Source organism: Giraffa tippelskirchi, chromosome 1 (assembly GCF_054371585.1).
Source record: "Giraffa tippelskirchi isolate mGirTip1 chromosome 1, T2T-mGirTip1v1.2.pri, whole genome shotgun sequence".
Lineage (NCBI taxonomy): Eukaryota > Metazoa > Chordata > Mammalia > Artiodactyla > Giraffidae > Giraffa > Giraffa tippelskirchi.
In genome coordinates, this window is record NC_137275.1 from 200,195,694 (window position 1) to 200,214,541 (window position 18,848).

Here is an 18,848-nt window from a genome sequence, read left to right on the forward strand (position 1 = left end):
TTAAATTTACCCATTCCAGTCCATTTTAGTTCACTGGTTCCTAAAATGTCAACGTTCACTCCTGCCATCTCCTTTTTGACCACTTCCAATTTATACTGATTCATGGGCCTAACATTCCATGTTCCTATGCAACATTGTTCTTTATAGCATCGGACTTTACTTCCATCACCCATCATATCCACACCTGGGTGTTGATTTTGCTTTGGCTCTGTCTCTTCATTGTTTCTGGAGTTATTTCTCCACTGATCTCCAGGAGCATATTGGGCACCTACCGACCTGGGGAGTTTATCTTTCAGTGTCCTATCTTTTTGCCTTTTCATACTGTTTATGGGGTTCTCAAGGCAAGAATACTGAAATGGTTTGCCATTCCCTTCTCCAGTGGACCACGTTTTGTCAGAACTCTCCACCATCACCTGTCCGTCTTGGGTGACCCTACACTGCATGGCTCATAGTTTCATTGAATTAGACAAGGCTGTGGTCCATGTGATCAGTTTGATTAGTTTTCTGTGATTGTGGTTTTCATTCTGTCAGCCCTCTGATGGATAAGGTTAAGAGGCTTATGGAAGCTTGTTGATGGGAGAGACTGACCAAGGGGGAAACTGGGTCTTGTTCTGATGGGCGGGGCCATGCTTTAACCCAGTTTTATGTTGATGGATGGGACTGTGGTCCCTCCCTGTTGTTTGACCTGGGGCCAAACTACGGTGGAGGTAATGAAGATAATGGCAACCTTCTTCAAAAGGTCCCATGCTCACACTGTGGCATTCAGTGCCTATGACCCTGCAGCAGGCCACCATGGACCCACACCTCCACTGGAGACTCCTGGACACTCCCAGGCAAGTCTGGGTCAGTCTCTTGTGGGGTCACTGCTCCTTTTTCCTGGGTCCCAGTGTGCACAAGGTTTTGTTTGTGCTCTGCAAGAGTCTGTTTCCCCATTCCTGTGTAAGTTCTGGTGCCTCTATGGTAGAGTTAATGGTGACCTCCTCCAAGAGGCTTATGCCATACTCAGGTCTGCTGCACCCAGAGCCCCTGCCCCTACGGCAGGCCACTGCTGACCTGTACCTCCACAGGAGACACTCAAACACAGTTCTGGCTCAGTCTCTGTGGGGTCTCTGGATCTTGGTGTGCACAAGGTTAGTTTGAGCCCTTCGAGCATCTCTGGCAGGTATGGAGTTTGATTCTAAATGTGATTTCGCCCCCTCCTGCTGTCTTGCTGGGGCTTCTCCTTTGCCCTTGGACATGGTGTATCTTTTTTTGGTGAGATCCAACATTCTTCTGTTGATGGTTGTTCAGCAGCGAGTTGTAATTTTGGAGTTCTTGCAGGAGAAGATGAGCGCACATCCTTCTACTCCGCCATCTTGAAACTTCCTAAGTATATTTTCAAAAGAAATGTGTGCACATGTATATTCAGAAACATGCATAAAACTATCACAGCACTGATCATTTTGCAGTATGTACATTTATCAGATCGTTGTACACCTTATATAGTATTATATGTCAATTATATCTCAATAAACTGGAAAAGTGAAAGTCATATAAATAGAAACTGAGAGATTTTACCTCTAACATATGTTCATTTCAGAATTAAAGGATATTCTTCAGGCAGAGGGAAAATGACTGAGGAAAGAATTTGAGATGTAATAAGGAACAAAGAATATGGTAAATACAGAAAACAGTTTCTGTATAATAAAGTCATAATAATGTCAAGTGAGGTTTTTTTTAAGCTAGAATTCAGACTGAAATTAAAACATCATAAAGCCCTTTGTTCATGAGGAGCATTGAGACATGGATTAATTTGGACTTTGATGAGTATGCGTGATAAAATATTTAAGGTAATCATTTGACATACAGGAATAGATTATGTGACATCCTAGCTAGTACAAGGGAAAGCAAAATTTTAAAAATCTAATAAAAAGGAAGACAAAGAGACAAAAAAAAATTATAAGAAAGTTGTAAACATCAGTTGTGGCGGAACTTCCAACTGTGGCAGAATGACGAGATCGCTGAATCTTCTCCACAAAAAAATACAAGTAAAGCTGGGAAAGTTGTTCAAAAGAACCATTTCAGAACTGAGGAGATTGATCAAGGCAAAGAACAAATAATTCAGAGCTTAATTCTCCCCTCTCTTTTAATATCTATGTTCACTCACGATGTCCTAGATAGTCTTTCTACAAAAACATCTCCCTTATCCATCCCATACTTTTTATTGTCAATAGTGGAATTGAAATGGCCATTTTGTTTGTGAAGACATTTCGATTGCAAGTAATAGAAACTCACTTCAAATAAGCCCAAGAACAACGTGGGTATATTGGAAGGACACTGAGAATACCCTGCTATTGAAGGGCCTTAGAGATTTCCAAGGGCCTGGGACCAGGAATGATGTGGTTCTCATGGTCCAGGCAGCCCTCAAGGACTCTTATCTTGCTTTCTTTTTCTGAGTTGTCTCATCCTTATCATTTTCTGCATGTTCACTTCATTCTCCTCTCAGTAGGTCTTGCCTTCTACAGGACAACTTCTTCTATGTTGAACACGCATGTGGCCAATGGCCCATCTCCAAAAACACAAACCTGTTTACTTTCAGTTCAAGCTACTTCCCAGATTGGTGGTATGGCCCTCAATTTCAGATTTCTCCAAAGAACCTGATTTAACCAGCTTGGATCATATGTTCACCCGCTGGTCCTATCAACTATGAGCTCTAGAGGAAGCAAGGTCATAAAAGCTTTCCTGGGTATTGGTGATAAAATGTAGTACAGAGGTAAACATATTCAACAAAAAAATTTTCATATTGACTATCGCATGTAAAGCTTTTGTGAGAAAGAGAAAAGTCATTAATATTTAATATATAACCTTCTTCAATCAGCCTGTATTTATCTTCACTTCCTGAAGAGAACATCTTTATACTATTGGAATACTCTATTGTGTAGCCTAGGGCAAGCTTCTTACCTATTAATCTGTCAGTGAACATTTACTGATTATTTCTTTTTAGATTGTTTCATTTGTACCATACTTATAAGTGACTGTTGAGATTTTATACAATTTGTAGATCTTTCTCATGGGAATTGTCCTTTAATTAGTATATACAAATTACAAAGACTATGGCTGCTTTATTTTTTTCTCAGTATATACTTAAATTACAGAGAGGTTTCTTTTTCTCTTTTTTAGAGGGTGGTTAAAAACCATTTGTTGTACAAAAAGCAAAGTCCTCTCTGGCTAAGGAGTTTTTTTGCTTTTCACTTCAGTCACTCAGTCATGTCCGACTCTTTGTGAGCCCATGGACTGCAGCACACCAGGATTCCCTGTCCATCACCAACTCTCGGAGCCTACTCAAACTCATGTCCGTTGAGTCGGTGATGCCATCAAACCATCTCATCCTCTGTTGTCCCCTTCTCCTCCCACCTCCAATCTTTCCCAGCATCAGGGTCTTTTCAAATGAGTCAGTTCTTCATATTAGGTGGCCAAAGTAATGGAGTTTCAGCTTTAGCATCAGTTCTTCCAATGAATACTCAGGACTGATTTCCCTTAGGATGGACAGGTTGGATCTCCTTGCAGTCCAAGGGACTCTGAAGAGTCTCCTCCAACACCACAGTTCAAAAGCATCAATGCTTCGGCTCTCAGCTTTCTTTATAGTCCAACTCTCACATCCATACATGACTACTGGAAAAACCATAGCTTTGACTAGACGAACCTTTGTTGACAAAGTAATGTCTCTGCTTTTTAACATGCTGTCTAGGTTGGTCATAGCTTTCTCCCAAGGAGTAAGCGTCTTTTAATTTCATGGCTGCAGTTACCACCTGCAGTGATTTGGGAGCCTAAAAAATAAAGTCTGTCACTGTTTCCATTATTTCTCCACCTATTTACCATGAAGTGATGCGACTGGATGCCATGATCTTAGTTTTCTGAATGTTGAGTTTTAAGCCAACTTTTTCTCTTTCCTCTTTCAGTTTCATCTAGAGGCTCTTTAGTGCTTCTTCGCTTCCTGCCAGAAGGGTGGTGTCATCTGCATATCTGATGTTTTCTGCTTTTAAAACTAATTTCAAGCAGGCTTTAGTGAAGCAAACAATATTTTCATTATGAAATCACCAGTATGATAGCGGGAGGAGCCATGCCTTCATCTATTTATGATGGTATGCCATTTGTTATCTGTGAATCAGAGTAGTGAAAGTAAATTTTAAGTGTTTTCATGCTGGAAATGGTTTATTTATGTCTTTTGAAGGGAGAATTAGCAATGATCAAGCACTTAGCAGTGATCATGTTTTCTGTCTACAAATTTGATGGCTCTCCTTAGTTCAGTTTATTTATTTAATACAGTTTTTAAAGGTTACTTTCCATTTACGATTATTACAAAATATTGGTTGTATTCCCCACGTTGTGCAATATATCCTTGAGCCAATCTTACTTACATCCAAAAGTTGGTACTTCCCACCCCCCTACCCCTGTGTTACCCCCTCCCCTCACCCTTACTGGTGATCCCTCATTTGTTCTCTGCTTCTGTGAATCTGCTTCTTTTTTGTTATAGTCACTAGTCTGTTATATTTTTTAAATTCCACATGTAAGTGATATTATATAGTATTTGTCTTTCTCGGTCTGATTTCTTTCACTAAGTGTAATGCCTTCCTGCTCCATCCATCTTACTGCAGTTTCTTGAACCATCACAAGACCTATGCAAGCATTATGCTCCATGTCAAATAGGAATAAAAGACTAAATCAAACCACTGTAATTAATCTTGTTTCCTCACATTTTCTCAGAGACTCTTTCTCAGCACTCCATTGCCCCTCCCCAGTACCATCTTGGCCCATTTCATGACTGTAATGCACAACTGGACACCAGTTCCTTCTAAACAAGCTGCTAGCATGATTCCTAGCATGCATCTGCTTTGTTCCAATTACTCTTTGCCTCTCAAAATCAGATGAGGGTCTTGCCTAAGTATGTGTTTCACATATTTTTGGCACAGAGTTAGGTGCTCAACATTTTATTTTTCAGTTCCTGTTTGTTTTAACCAACTAGTCATATTGTTTATTTCCCAGGCACTTATGTGCCAGGAATTACAGTAGTTGCTTCTGTCTTGGACCAAGTGTCTTTCCTGAAGTTCTTTAGATTTTATACTATAACATCTTAAGAACTTCGCTGTATTAACTTTCTTATTTAAAGCTTTGTTTTTCAACCATTCTCCTATAATTCCCAGTTTCACTAAATTGCTTTTGTTTCCCTTAGCTTTTTTACTTGTAGGTCATGTGCCTTCAATGAATTCAACAAATGTTTGTTAAGTACCTACTATATGCCTCGATACATACCCTCTTGCAGTGTATGGAGCCATCCGTGTCAACATCTGACCCGAAGTTTGGTGGGGGTGTCCATCGTATTCTGTGGAATGGTCCTAACGCCATACTTATAGTATGTAGCAATGAGTGCCTGGTAGAACGTGGTGGTAGAGGGTGGACATAAGTTGTTCGGTGCCCAATAACTTCCCTTCCTTCTGCTAAAAGCATTCCTCTCCTTTGAGGAAGTTTTGCCTCATGGCCTGACACACCCTTGAAAATTATTCACAGTGGAATACTACACAGCGATTAAAAGGAACACAGAAACTCTATCTTCACTGAGAAAGCTCTTCAATACACATTGTTGAGTGACGAAAAGAAATGAGAAAACGATATGGTGTAATATGATTTTATTCACTAAATTTTCTCTATTGAGGTATTTTTCATTGAGATGTAATTTCATATCTTCTGTGGGTCCATAGAGATCTGTAATATGGGAAGAGATCTGCAAGATACCTGGGAGAGAGGGGTGGAGACTAGAATTGGGGTTATGTCAAAGAAGACTTTAACTTCGCTTTTACCATTTAATATTTATTTATTTAGGGCTGCACTGGGTCTTTGTTGCTGCACACAGACTTTCTCTAGTTGTGGCGAATAGGTGCTACTCTTTGTTGGGTTGCGCCAGCTCATTGTGATGATTTCTCTTGTGGAACATAGACTCTAGGCGAGCATATTTCAGTAGTTGTAGCACATGGGCTGAGTTGCACCATGGCATGTGGGAGCTTCCTGGATCAGGGATTAAACCCATATCCCCTGCTACAGCGGGCAGATTCTTAACCACTGGACCACCAAGAAAATTTCTTTAACCATTTAATTTTCATAGTGAGAATGCATGTGTTAATTATTTGTATAATTAAAGAGAAATGAAAATGTCATATTTCTCAGCAAAAAGAAAGCAATTGGAGACTTAAATACGTCAGGAACTTCCCTGGTGATTAAGATTACGCAATTCTACTGCAGGTGGCACAGGTTCCATTTCTGGTCGGGGAACTAAGATCTTGCATGCCTCATAGCTCAGCCAAAAAGAAAAACAAATATGGCAGGCTAAGGTTACCATGTGTACCCTTTCCCACCATTTTAATTGTTCAGAAATTCTGGATTAAGTACAACATGTCTTAAGTATATAGTCAAACTCAAAAGAAAGAAGTAGAAATGTCCCAAGAGCCATAAATAAGGAGACAAATCAAAGCAGAGCAGGAGCTAGTGCTGGATAGAACACAGATTTGGGCCCTGGGTCTGGAAGACAGCCTGGACTGTATCAGATGCTAGGGTGAATCCTCCTCCCAGAGCCTGGGGCCTCCATTTCTGTTAGTTGACAGAGAAAGAGGAAAACTGCCAGCCAGGCCAAAGAAACTGCAGGGAACTTAGTAGGTGGCGAAACTCACATCTCCAGATCCCTGGCATAGATATATACTGGATCTCAGTTTACTCTGCCTGAGTGGTTTAGGTAGAAGCCCAAGTCTGTAAAGGAATATAAATTGTAGATACACGGACTTCTCCAGGCTCTGGGAAAAGCCACCTTGAAACTGCCCGAGAGGGAAATTCTCACACAATTTCACAGAACTGTCACAGAAAAAAATGACCCCAGATGAAACAGTGTTAGTCACTCAGTCATGTCCAACTCTTTGCGACCCCATAGACTGTAGCCTGCCAAGCTCCTCTCTCCATGGAATTCTCCAGGCAAGAATATTGGAATGGATAGCCATTCCGTTCTCCAGGGTACCTTCCCAACCCAGGGATTGAACCCAGGTCTCCTGCTTTGCGGGCAGATTCTTTACCATCTGAGCCACCAGGGAAGCTTGTAGACGAAGCAAGTATACATTAAAAAAAGTATACATTAATTGCATAAAACAAATTTCTATAAGTGAGAATCATAAAACAATCTAGACAAAAACTACAAAGTACAAGGTTAAAGATATCAAAGAAGTAACTAAAATATAAACCTAATTTAAAAATAAGGGACAGTTTCTTAAAATTTGTTTATTTACTTCTTTTGGGTTGCACTGGGTCTGTTGCTGCATGCGGGCTTTCTCTAGTTATGGTGAACGGGAGCTACTCTTGGCTGCGGTGTGCAGGCTTCTATGGCAGTGGCTTTTCTTGTTGGGGAGCACAGGCTCTTGGAGCGCTGTTTCAGTAGTTGTCGTACCCAGGTTCAGCAATTGTGGCTCTCAGGCCCTAGAGTGCAGGCTTGGGCTCAGAAGTTGTGGCACATGGGCTTAGCTGCTCCGCATCGTGTGGGATCTTCCTGGACCAGGTGATCATTGCATTGGCAGGCAGATTCCTATCCACTTTGCCACCAGGCAAGCCCTAGAGCAATTTTGTTTGTTTGTTTTTTACAAAAACCTATTGGAAAAAGAAACAAATTGACATCTAGACATTTTTTTAAATGTCATTAGAATTTTAAAAATTTAGAAACCAGTGGATAAATCAAACAACAGGTTAAATATTAGTAAAGAGAAAATTAGAAGATGTATTTGAAGAAGTCAGACAAAGAACTTCTAGAAAGATAATTAGATGGAAAATAAATGAGTTCAGTTAAGCATAGAATTAGGTGGTTTAATGTAATCCAATAAGAGTACCAGCAAGATAGAATGAAATAGATGCTGTATTTAAAAAGAAGAATGTTGTTTTGTCAGATATCCTCAGGTGTTTGTCCCAGTGCAGAAAAATTTGAATGACAGGTTCCTGTGTGAAAATATGGACTAGGTTTAAAGGAACAATTAAAACTTCATACATGAATGTATCATTTCAGAATTTATAAAGGACATTAAAAAGTGTGTGTGTGGGGGGAGGGAAACAGCCAAACTCTTAAGTGGCTATACCATTTTACATCTCACCAACAATGTCTGAGGTTTGCACTTGTCACATTCTCACCAACACTTGTCTTTTTATTGTCTCTCTTTTTTATTATAGATATTCTAGTGGATCTGAAGTGGTTCTGTATGCTTTTAAGGTAGATTTCAAACTAAGCATCCTGCAAATCTATTTTTTACACTAAAGTATTACATTCAAGCTATTTATGATAGTTCAAATTGTTGTTGAATGCCTTTTTAAACTATCTTGCAAAGTCTAGTTGTAATTTAAATAGAAAACAATATGTTCACATTTCCTATTTATTCAGTCTTTTATTGTCTTTATCCAGTCTTTGATTACAATATTTTTAATATGTTTAAATTAGTGTATTTTTCTGATAAACACAAACCAGACAGTATTACCATTACTCCCCACCCCACCCACAGTACCCACCCAAAAGAAAAGACTGATTTTATTTTTGCCTCAAGAACTTAAAGATTGGTTACTTAGGGAAAGCATGAGGTAATAATCATCTTCCTCTTGTAAGTAGTTAAATGATTTCAGACATCCATAATCATGTTTGCATAAATCAGGGTCTGCCAGCCAGTCATTTAGGAGCATCTTACCAGAACATTATTATCACTTTCACGTAGAAAGGTGTGGCAGAAAAGCCCAGGTATTTACAAGTGCTCTTGGAATAAACAGGAGGGCCCTGCTTAAGCAAGTTCACTAGTAGTATTTCAGTGGAGGCATGCTTCAGCAAAGGGGTTTCAGCTACTCAGTTCTGTTAGCAGGACAAATTGTTTTAATTGTTTTATACTTAAGATTTTTTTTTAACTCCAACTGTGGTTTTTTTCTCTGTATGTTTTCTTGCTTTGTAAGAGGCAGTAAACCACATCTGGTTAGTATTCAGTGCTTTTGACACTTATAAATAAAGGACCCTCTTTCTGTTACAAATGTATAAATACCGTGCTTACAGCTTTTGATATTTAAAACAGCATGGAATTTATATTTATATGAGGCTAAAGTATGACCTTTAGGAAAATGGAATCTGTCCTTTGCCTGTTTTGTCTTTTAAAAAAAAAAAAAACTTGACTTTGTTGGCTCACATCCTCTGTTTCCATTTTCTCTTGTTGCTGGGCCACGTAATCCACCTTGGACTGTTGTTGTGCAAGCCTCTGGGGTCCTGGGGCCTGAGTTCCCCTCCAGCCCTTCATCATGATGTCTTTCTGTTCCCAAATAAAGATAAGTTTGTACAGGGCTTTTCTATTTCTTTGGTCAGCCTCAGCCTCTGGAAATTAGTATGTTTCTTCAAGTATTATTTAAATGTACAAATGGGCTGAACTTTAATATAAGGAGATTAGGAAAGATAAGTAGAAAGTTGACAAACATTCAGGACTTCCCTGGTGGTCCAGTAGTTGAGAATCTACCTGCCAGTGCAGGGGACACGGGTTCTACCCCTGGTCCAAGAAGATTCCATGTGCTGCGGGGCCACTAGGCCCATGCACCACAAGTACTGAGCCCATGCGCTCTAGAGCCCATGCTCTACGAGAGAAGCCACTGCAATGAGAAGCCTGGGCACCACAACTAGAGAGTAGCCCCCGCTTGGCGCAACTAGAGAAAGCCCACGCACAGCAACAAAGACTCAGTGCAGCCAGAAAGAAAGAAAGTTTACAAACATTCAAACAAATGCCTTTACGAGTAAAATTTGCAGGTACCAAAAAAATTTTAAGCTGCAGCTTTTGGCCCACTTATCTCAAATGTGATTCAACTAATTCCACTTTAAGTCACGTGGACCATATTTTCAGAATAGAGAAGTGTTAAGCAATTGAACTGTTATATAAATGAGCCAAGAAGAAGTCAACAGTAAAATCTCCATATTTTCAGACAACTTTAAGCCTTTCCACATATTGAAATATCAAGAGAATGGGAATGCGGTGAAAACATTAGTTAGGGCACACACAAAAATAATAAAAATTTATTGTGCATAAGATAAGACCTTCAAGGATAAGAAATCCAGAAAATACCTATCAAAAGATGGGCCCTTGGTGACTTCCCTGGCAGTCCAGTGGTTAGGACTCCATGCTTCCACTGCAAAGGGCATGGATTTGATCTCTGGTCAGGGAATAAGATCCCACATTGCAGTGCAGCATGGCCAAACAAAAAATGCACCCTTGGCTATCAGTGGTGACCCAAGAAAAGGCATACTGACTACTTTACAAAACAGTATTTCAGATACCTCAGCATCAAGAAAGGCTTGCAGATTGTTAGCCTTAATTCAAATAGATTTTATGTTCTTTGTCCCAAATCCTAGAACATCTGTTCATATTTCATGCAGTTAGGGTCGGCTCTTCAGGACAGATATGATATAGCTGGAGAAGACCCAAAAGAGATAGCAAAGTAATTGAGATGGCTACTGGGCTTCTGGGTGAGGGAAAAAAACAAAGCATTCCCCACTCTGGATGGCAGAGGCGGAGGGGAAGCCTTTCTGTGTTTACTTGCTTACTGTCTGTCTTCACTGGGTTGTATACTTCATGGGCTGAGGGATGCTATCTTTTGTATTTTTTGTTGAAATATATAGATACAGGAGCAGGGTGTGAGGGTAACTGTTGCTCATATCAGTTTCAACACTGGTTTTGTCAGTTGTTGTAGCCATTCAGGTATGTATGTTGTGGTATTCCATTGTAGTTTTTATTTTTACTTTCCTGATGTTCAGTGTTATTTTGTTCCAGGACATACCCAGCATTTAACAAAGTACCCAGTGTTTTTATTGGAGCTCTTTCAACACGGACAGAAATGTAAATTCACATTGGCTTAACAAAAAGGAAAGTTAGTCACTCCAGTTGTAGTAGAGGGCTGGAGTAGTTCAGACAGTTAGAGAAAGGGTAGCCCGCATGTGGGGATCACATCAAGATAGAGGATTTTCCCTCCTGTTGTGAGGTCCTCATTTCTGCACAATTCTCTGCTGGATGTCTATCGGGAACACACAGGCCTCACACAGCCTGGAAGAGGCTGCCCACTGAACAGCCCCTGCTGGAAAAGGTTTTGTCCTCCCAGCATCTGTCAGTTGGCCCAGGGTACATTATATGCTGTTCGTGAGGAGCTAACAGTCTGTGATGACCTGAGCCAATCCTGTGAAAGGGACAGGTCTGTTGCCAGAGTAAGGGTAATAAGAAAGCTTGCCAGGCAAAGAAAAACAGGTCTGACAGTACACAATAGTTCCACACAATAGCCACTCTGCAAATCATTTTGAGTGATGAATTAGTCAATCCAAGTTCATCATGTGTGTAGGTCTCATTGTGTGTGAGAGGATGAATTTGAAATACTTTTACTTAAGAAGTTCTCTAGGAAAATAAAGCAGTTTCAGGACAAGGCAGCAAAGAAAATCCTCTGCCCTCAATCAATTCAAGAGCTAGTTCATGCTGAAGGTTTGAATTATTATAAGTTGCATTTTGCCAGTTCATGGATGATCTGTAGACAGACGCATATGTGAAAGCGTTTTCATGTTTGCTCCTCTTGTTACCTGTTTTGAGTCTCAAGTCAAGCCCAGGATCAGCTGACCCCTTCTTCTGGCCTGGTCCTAAGGGTGCTGCCAGATGGCAAGATGTATTATTCTAAGACCCAAAGAACAACTATGCATTTTCTCTTAAGAGTCTTTATGTAAAAAAAATGGGAGCCCCTTATTAAAATAAATAAGCATAATATTTAAACCCATGGCAGGACATAAGAAGGTATAGAGTAAGGATCTAGGTGAATTTTCCTACCTCTCACAAAAATGTCGTGTGGGATCCTGAGTGGGAATTCTGAAACAGAAAATGGACATTAAGTAAAAACTGAGATAGCTAAATAAAATATAGACTTCAGTTATAAAAGTGATATCCCAATATTGGTTCATTGATTGTAACAAATATACCATACCAGTATGAGATGTTAATAATATAGGAACTCTGTACTATCCTTCCAATTTTTCTGTCAATCTAAAACTGTTCTAAAAAATTATTTGTTTTAAATTCAGTAGAGGGGGTTGAAAGGAGCCCATGCACAGGGAGGGAGCTGTTGGTCCCCGAAGCATAAGCCTTATTGGTTTCAGGGTGAGTTTACTCTGAGCTGGACCACTGGTCACTTGAAATTTGCTTCAAGAAAGGCATTGGAGTTAGGAAGCCAGCTCAGCTTGGCTTCTTTACTTTGGGCTCAGGGTCACTGGAGCAGCCTCGCAAATCTCTGAGCCTTTTTTTCCTTATTTTTAAAGTGTGCATAATTTTATATCTCTGATTCATAAAGGTATCGACTTCCCTGGTGGCTCAGAGGTTAAAGCGTCTGCCTCCAATGCGGGAGACCTGGGTTCGATCCCTGGGTCGGGAAGATCCCCTGGAGAAGGAAATGGCAAACCACTCCAGTATTCTTGCCTGGAGAATCCCATGGACGGAGGAGCCTGGCAGGCTACAGTCCACGGGGTCGCAAAGAGTCGGACACGACTGAGCGACTTTCCTTTCCTTTCCTTTCCATAAAGGTATCTTGTGAATAAATGTGTAAAGATCTGGCAAAGTTAGAACTATTGTGCAAATAGAATAAATTATTATTGTCCTTTGGACTATTTCACGAAGACTTGTTTCCTCTCTCACATTTTAATTCTCTTGCCCAATATTCATTTTGTTTTATGAAAATAAAGCTATCAGGACTTGATATAGTACAAGATTTGAACCATTTAAAATTTTATTTACAAACATTATTTATGCCCTCTTTTACTTTGTCCCGGGGTAGGGATTTGCTCTATTTCTAAGGACATGAGTTGACTTAATTATTTATTTATTTTCTTTCCATTTTTAAAAACTGAAGGTATTTTAACTTAGGACTCTAGAATACAAGTTTGGACATATATCATTAGCTTTATATATAAAATGTAATTTAAATACTATTTAAACCTTAAATTCTATACCCAAACTATTCATCAACTTGAGGGAAAATTGAAAATATAAATGTAAAAGGCCTCAAAAATGGACCATTGAAACATACCACCTTCACCAGCCGCTCTGCTAAAATCCTTCAGAAATGACAGTAGAAGAGAGTTTTAAAAGACATAATACACAAAGATGAATAATAGGCCAGAGGAAGGCAGCAGTACATTCAGGAAGCAGATAATTATAGTTTGATGAGGCCCAGAGGAAGCTGAGACCTAACCCCTGAAGGAGGTTGATTTGTTCTGTGGAACCTCTGAAAGAGGGGCTGTGGGTAGGAAGAGAATTAATAGAAAGTCTATATGAGAGGCAGTCCATCCTCACCCTGACAGAAGGCCTATGTGAAACAGCTTGTCACTACTAAAAGGGGCCTGGACTCTGCAATACAACCTCACTCCTCTGGAGAGAAAACTAAGAACCTCTAATAAAAAATAGGCACAGGGGAGTTCCTTGGATGCCTAGTGGATAGGATTCCGGGCTTTCACTGCCATGGCCTGGGTTCAGTCTCTGGTCCAAGAATGAGATCTAGCAAGCCACATAGTACAGCCAAAAAATATACGCACAGCAAGTTGCTTGCACTAGATCAGGAGCCTGTTACCATTAGGGACCTAATAAGTCTTATACCATATGGAACATGTGAACAAACCTTTAGGGGCTATTATGTTTCCCAATCAAAATGGTTTTGTTGCTACCTTCAAAATCAGTTGCAGGCATGAATTATGTTACAAGTTGATTGTAATCACACTTGGCCTCTGTATTACAACTATATTTGAATTTAGAAATGTGAAATGGTAGTATTATTTATGAGCTCAGGTTTTGGAATCTGATTGCTTTAGATTTGAATCAGTTTACTAGTTGTGCAATCTTGAGCAAGTATCTTAATTTTTTCAAGCCTGTTTCATTTGAATGGGCATTATACCAATGGCTTCATATGACTGCTGTCATCTTTGAATGAGCTAATGAATGTTAAGGACATGGGGCCTATAATTGTTATGAGGTCAGTAAATTGTATGTGGCAGTGTGGACGTGTAATTTGTCTTTTGAAAGAGAAAACACCTTAAAAGCTCAAAAAGTCCATGAATCTATGAAAAAATTTAAATCAGACCATAGTAACTTCTCTTTTTTTAACTTTTAAAAAAGTATTTTTTTATTTGGCTGTGCTGGCTCTTAGCTGTGGCATGTGCCATCTTTAGTTGCAGCATGTGGGATCTAGTTCCCTGACCAGGGATTGAACCCAAGCCCCCTTCATTTGGAACACAGAGTCTTAGCCACTGGACCACTAGGGAAGTGCCCAGACCATAGTAACTTTAAATTATAATCAGTTTCAATGCTTTGCACATTACTTTGAGATATATAAAATAGTGAGAGTTTTATTAGTAACAATAAAATTGCCAGTGAATATCTGAATATTACTTTCATCATCTGCCTGCATTTCATTATTTTGCTGGCATAATTACATAATAAAATGAAGAGAAAGTTGTGAAATTACCTCTGAAGTGTTTCTAGTGTTGACTGTTACATGTATGTGTGTGTGTGTATTCAGCTTCTTAAGTATCATTCCTGACTATTATAAAAGAAACCAACTTGCCTTGCTTTTTAATTATTAGTCTAGAAGGGAACAGACTACATATAAAAGCATACAATTGCTACCCAATTAGAATGAAAATGACAATCTTAAAAATCTTAAGAACTACTCCTTGGACTTGTATCCCCACCTGAAGTGATGTTTATTGTCTAGTACTATTAATGGAGTAGATCTTTCAAGGGTACACTTGCCTTCAGATTTATGGCAGGATGTATGTTTCTTGGCTATATATTTGACTGATTTTGCTTGCCTAACTTTCCCCTTTCCATTCTAAACAGGGACGGTATAAAGGGATTATTTGTGTAAGCTTTCTTCTTTCCTAGGAATAGAGTGATTTTATAGCCGTAGAGGGAAGAAGGCTAGAGAATTCTGGGGGGTGGACAGAGGTATTGAGGTCGTCACCTGCCTGTTTGTTAGTATGTATGGGCAAAAGGATCCCAAGGGGCTCTGGTATGTGCATGCTCGTGCATGTGTCACACCAACCTGTCTTACCAAGTTCTTTCCCCTGAGAGAGCCTGTAAGCCACCAAAGCCCCAGGAGCAATAAGCCTAGGTCTTGGTTTCTAAATACCATCAGCTTCCTGAACAAAGACTGATATACATTGAATAAATCAGTGATCTGTGAGTCAATGCCTATAGAAAATAAATAAGGGAGAAGTAAAAGCTTGTTTTTCTGGTGGAAATCTACTTGCCAGTGTGGAAGGAATGATGGAGACAGTCACCCTTTGGCACCTCTCGTGTGGTTGACTCAGCTTTGAGGCAGCAGCAGGCCCAGGCTGGTGAGTGGATGTCTGACTGAGGAGCTAGACAGTGGCCTGGTCTCATGATGTCCCCTTGGAAAATTCCAATAACAGAGGGAAAAGGGTGGCTTTTAGGTCACCCCAGAAGCACAGCAGCATTTCTGGAGCACTCCCAATGTGGCATCATGAGGAGACAGCAGACCTGGCCCGAGGCCCAAGAGGCCTCATTATCCAAACTGCCAAAACTGCCTGGGGGGGAGGGGGGTGGCGGGGAGCTGGAGCATTTGAAAATTTCTGGTTGGAATGTTATGTTTTGGTAAAGCAGGAAGATGGCCCTGTTTGGGGAAATGCCACTGAGTGTCCAGGGATGAGGGGTATCATGACTACCACTCGCTCTAGATATCTGTGAACACTCAAGAGTACATTTAAACTCAAGATTCAAGGTTTCCCGTTCATTTAAGTGGCAGGGGCGAGTGAACTGGGATGGTATGACTGATCCGTAACACATGGTTGGTTTTCTCTAAAGTTCTGTTTAAAATTCTCTTCCCTTTGGACCAGCATCCAGCAGCCATTCCAACAGTAAAGTGGCTCTCAGATAGAAAACTGGGATGAATAACAAATTCCCAGCTTTCTCACAGCTACCATTTTTTCTATCATAAACACCAGGAGAGTTCTTGACTACAGACTCCAGGCACATGGCAAGCAGCTAAATAAACACACACACGTCCCCCACCCCCTTTTTTTGGCTGCACTGTGTATCATGCAGGATCTTAATTCGACCAGGGATCGAACTCATGCCCCCAGCATCGGGAGCATGGAGTGTTTAATCACGGGACCACCAGGAAAGTTCTAAACATCCATTTTGCATCACTGCTTAGGACAAACTTCCTGTGAAGACTGACAGGCCCAGTGTACGCACAGGATCAGCACAACGCAGCCTGTTCCCAGCCTTCCCAACAACACTGTGAAGCGCAAGCCTCCCATTCCCTCCCTTTAGGTGCTAGGCCTGGACCTTAGTTTTACTAGTGGCAGAATGTGAAGTGTCTAAGGTGATTTCCAAGTCAGGCTGATAACTTTCCTGTCAACCTTTTTTGTGTGTGTGTAGCTATTTTCATGTTAAATATTCTACAACACACTGGCCAGATGGCTGCCTTACCTGAGTACATCATCTTAATCCTTTCTTGGTGATTCTGTTGTCTTTTTTGAATGTCAAATACAGTAATATGTAAAACTTTTAATTGCTGTTGAAATGTACTGATATTTGGCTGTGACCTCAGACCCACTTTGCATTTAGTTGTATCACTTTTTCCAACTTTTCTGTCTTCTCCCTCCAGGCCACTTGTATGCGTACACTCTGTCGATGAGACCCACGCTTTGTATTTCTAACTATCAGCGATGGTATCTAGACTTTGCTGTTTATGTTGTGTCTCTGGGCTGCTCTTCAGCCTTTAGTTGCTTTCTTCCTGTCAGCTTTGAATATTTGAGGTCACCAGGCAAGTGAATGAAGCTGGATAATCATGGGGCAATATTATTAACTTGTATAAAAGGAAACTTTCCGCACAAGTCCCTAAGAGCTCTCCAGAAATGCCCAATCTCTTCCTAATGTCAGCGTTTCTACTTTTGGTTTTTATTTTAAAAACTAAAAGGAGTACATTTTATTATTATTATTATTTTTTTTTTTTTAGTGAAAGCTTCTAATCTAAACCCTCCTTTTACTCATGAGAAGAAGGCCTAGAGAGGCTGAGGTCTGCTTGGAGGCAGACCAAGCCCTTGGGCCTCACGCTGGAACTGGCCCAAGCCACGTGCTTTCAGCTCAGCCTGGAAGTTACACTGCCGCAGTCACATGTTCTCCTTTACATTCCTCATACAGTTGTTATTAATTTAGAAGAGCCTGAGGTTTAAAAACCAGCCAGCACTTTCCATTTAAAAAATTTAGGTATACATTTTCTCATAAAAACTGTTTCCCTGAAATTAGAAATCATCTGTAAGTTTAAACCAGGCCCACCCCAGCCTTTGGTCAGAATGGCTTGGTGTTTGGATGTGTTCTTGCTCAATCAGCATCTTTCACACACGGGTCTGAGAGCACTGGCCTCACACGCTGGCAACAAGCTCACTGATATGTGGGCTGGTCCTTTAAAAGTTGTGACACATCTTTGTCCCCACAAGACCTCATTTGAGGGAGCTGATTTTGTTCAGCCCATCAAGTACCTGTGGCCTCAGGAAGGCCCCATCCTCTGAAGCCCACAGGTTCTGCCCACACACAGTTCCAGCCCTGTCCCTTGTCTTGCAGGGGGAGGGGTGCTGTCTGGCTGCTAGACCAAGCATTTCTCAGATGAAGCTGCATCTCACTGTCCTTCCATGAGGCTTAGTGTGGCCCCAAGGGCAGGGTGTAGGTTTGGATTTGGGACGTGGCAGGGTTTACAGCCCAGGTGTCCGTTTCTATAGCAAGAGCTGTAAGAAGAGGGAAAGAAAATACGTCTTTCAAAAGCTGTCCCTTGTGGAACTTGAAATCTCACTGTGGAGCCTACTTTAAGTCTCTGTCATATCACCCCAACCCCACAATATATTCTTACAAGAACAAACAAAAAGTTTTCCAAGAACTGGAGACAGAGCCACTCATTACTCTGTTGTAAACATTCCGTTCAGATTCCTGCAAAGCTTTGTTGTTCTAATGACCTACAAGTCAAGTCTAATACTGGAGCTTCCCAGGGCCCACTACAAATAACAGAAAGAAGCAGACATTTCCAAAACTAGTACACAGGGGGAAAAGTCAACCCCTAGAAATTTGTGAAATTCTACTTCATTTTCGTTTAAGAGAATACTTTCAACTCTAAAACGGTATATGATCTCATCATGAACCTGACCTCTAGCAGAGCATGCTTTCTGAAAACCTATTACCCAGAATATCCAGACACCATGCCTGGGGAGACCCATAGGTCACCAGGAGAGCTCAGGTAGCCCCACGCTGGCTGTGCAGGAGCCGTCTGCATGCAGTTACTAGTATGCAGGCTAGGGCCATTCACCAGCAAGTGTGAAGACAGGGTGGAAGCATCCATTGTTGGAGTGGCAAGCCCAGGGACCTCAGTTTGAAAGGCTTTTGGGCCAAATGCTGAAGCTCTAAAGAAAAACATTTGCTTTACAATGAGAAGCCTGGCATATAGCACCTCACTTCAGTCATCAGGATGGCCAGCATGCGTGACCAGCCTCCTCAAGCTGTCCAGGTCACGAGACAAGACAGAGGAAGTATGCTGGCCAAATGCTGCAGGGCCCTGGGTAGACAAGCCAGGAAAATCAGAATGCAGCTGTGTAACCTGTTAACTGGGTGGTTGATAGTGTGGAATCCAGGAGGCTGTGTGGCAGTAGAGATCTAGAACAGGCAGTGCTGATGAGCACAGAAGCCAGGAGCGGGGATGGCCATGGCCAGGATGCCATGATGCCTAGATGAGAAAGTGGCACACCTGAT

General features: G+C 40.9%; 1 protein-coding gene and 1 long non-coding RNA gene across 4 annotated transcripts in view; one reads left to right on the plus strand and one right to left on the minus strand.

The window, feature by feature from the left end:
* CENPP (centromere protein P) overlaps positions 1 to 18,848 on the plus strand; it is a 229,806-nt gene that overhangs the window by 208,934 nt on the left and 2,024 nt on the right. The gene's annotated exons all lie outside the window — the stretch shown is intronic.
* On the minus strand, positions 6,108 to 18,822 carry LOC145519663 (uncharacterized). Its single transcript, XR_014063836.1, has 3 exons — positions 18,697 to 18,822; positions 17,594 to 17,836; positions 6,108 to 7,656 (listed from the first exon to the last, which is right to left on the minus strand). It is a non-coding gene; the product is annotated as an uncharacterized LOC145519663 (long non-coding RNA).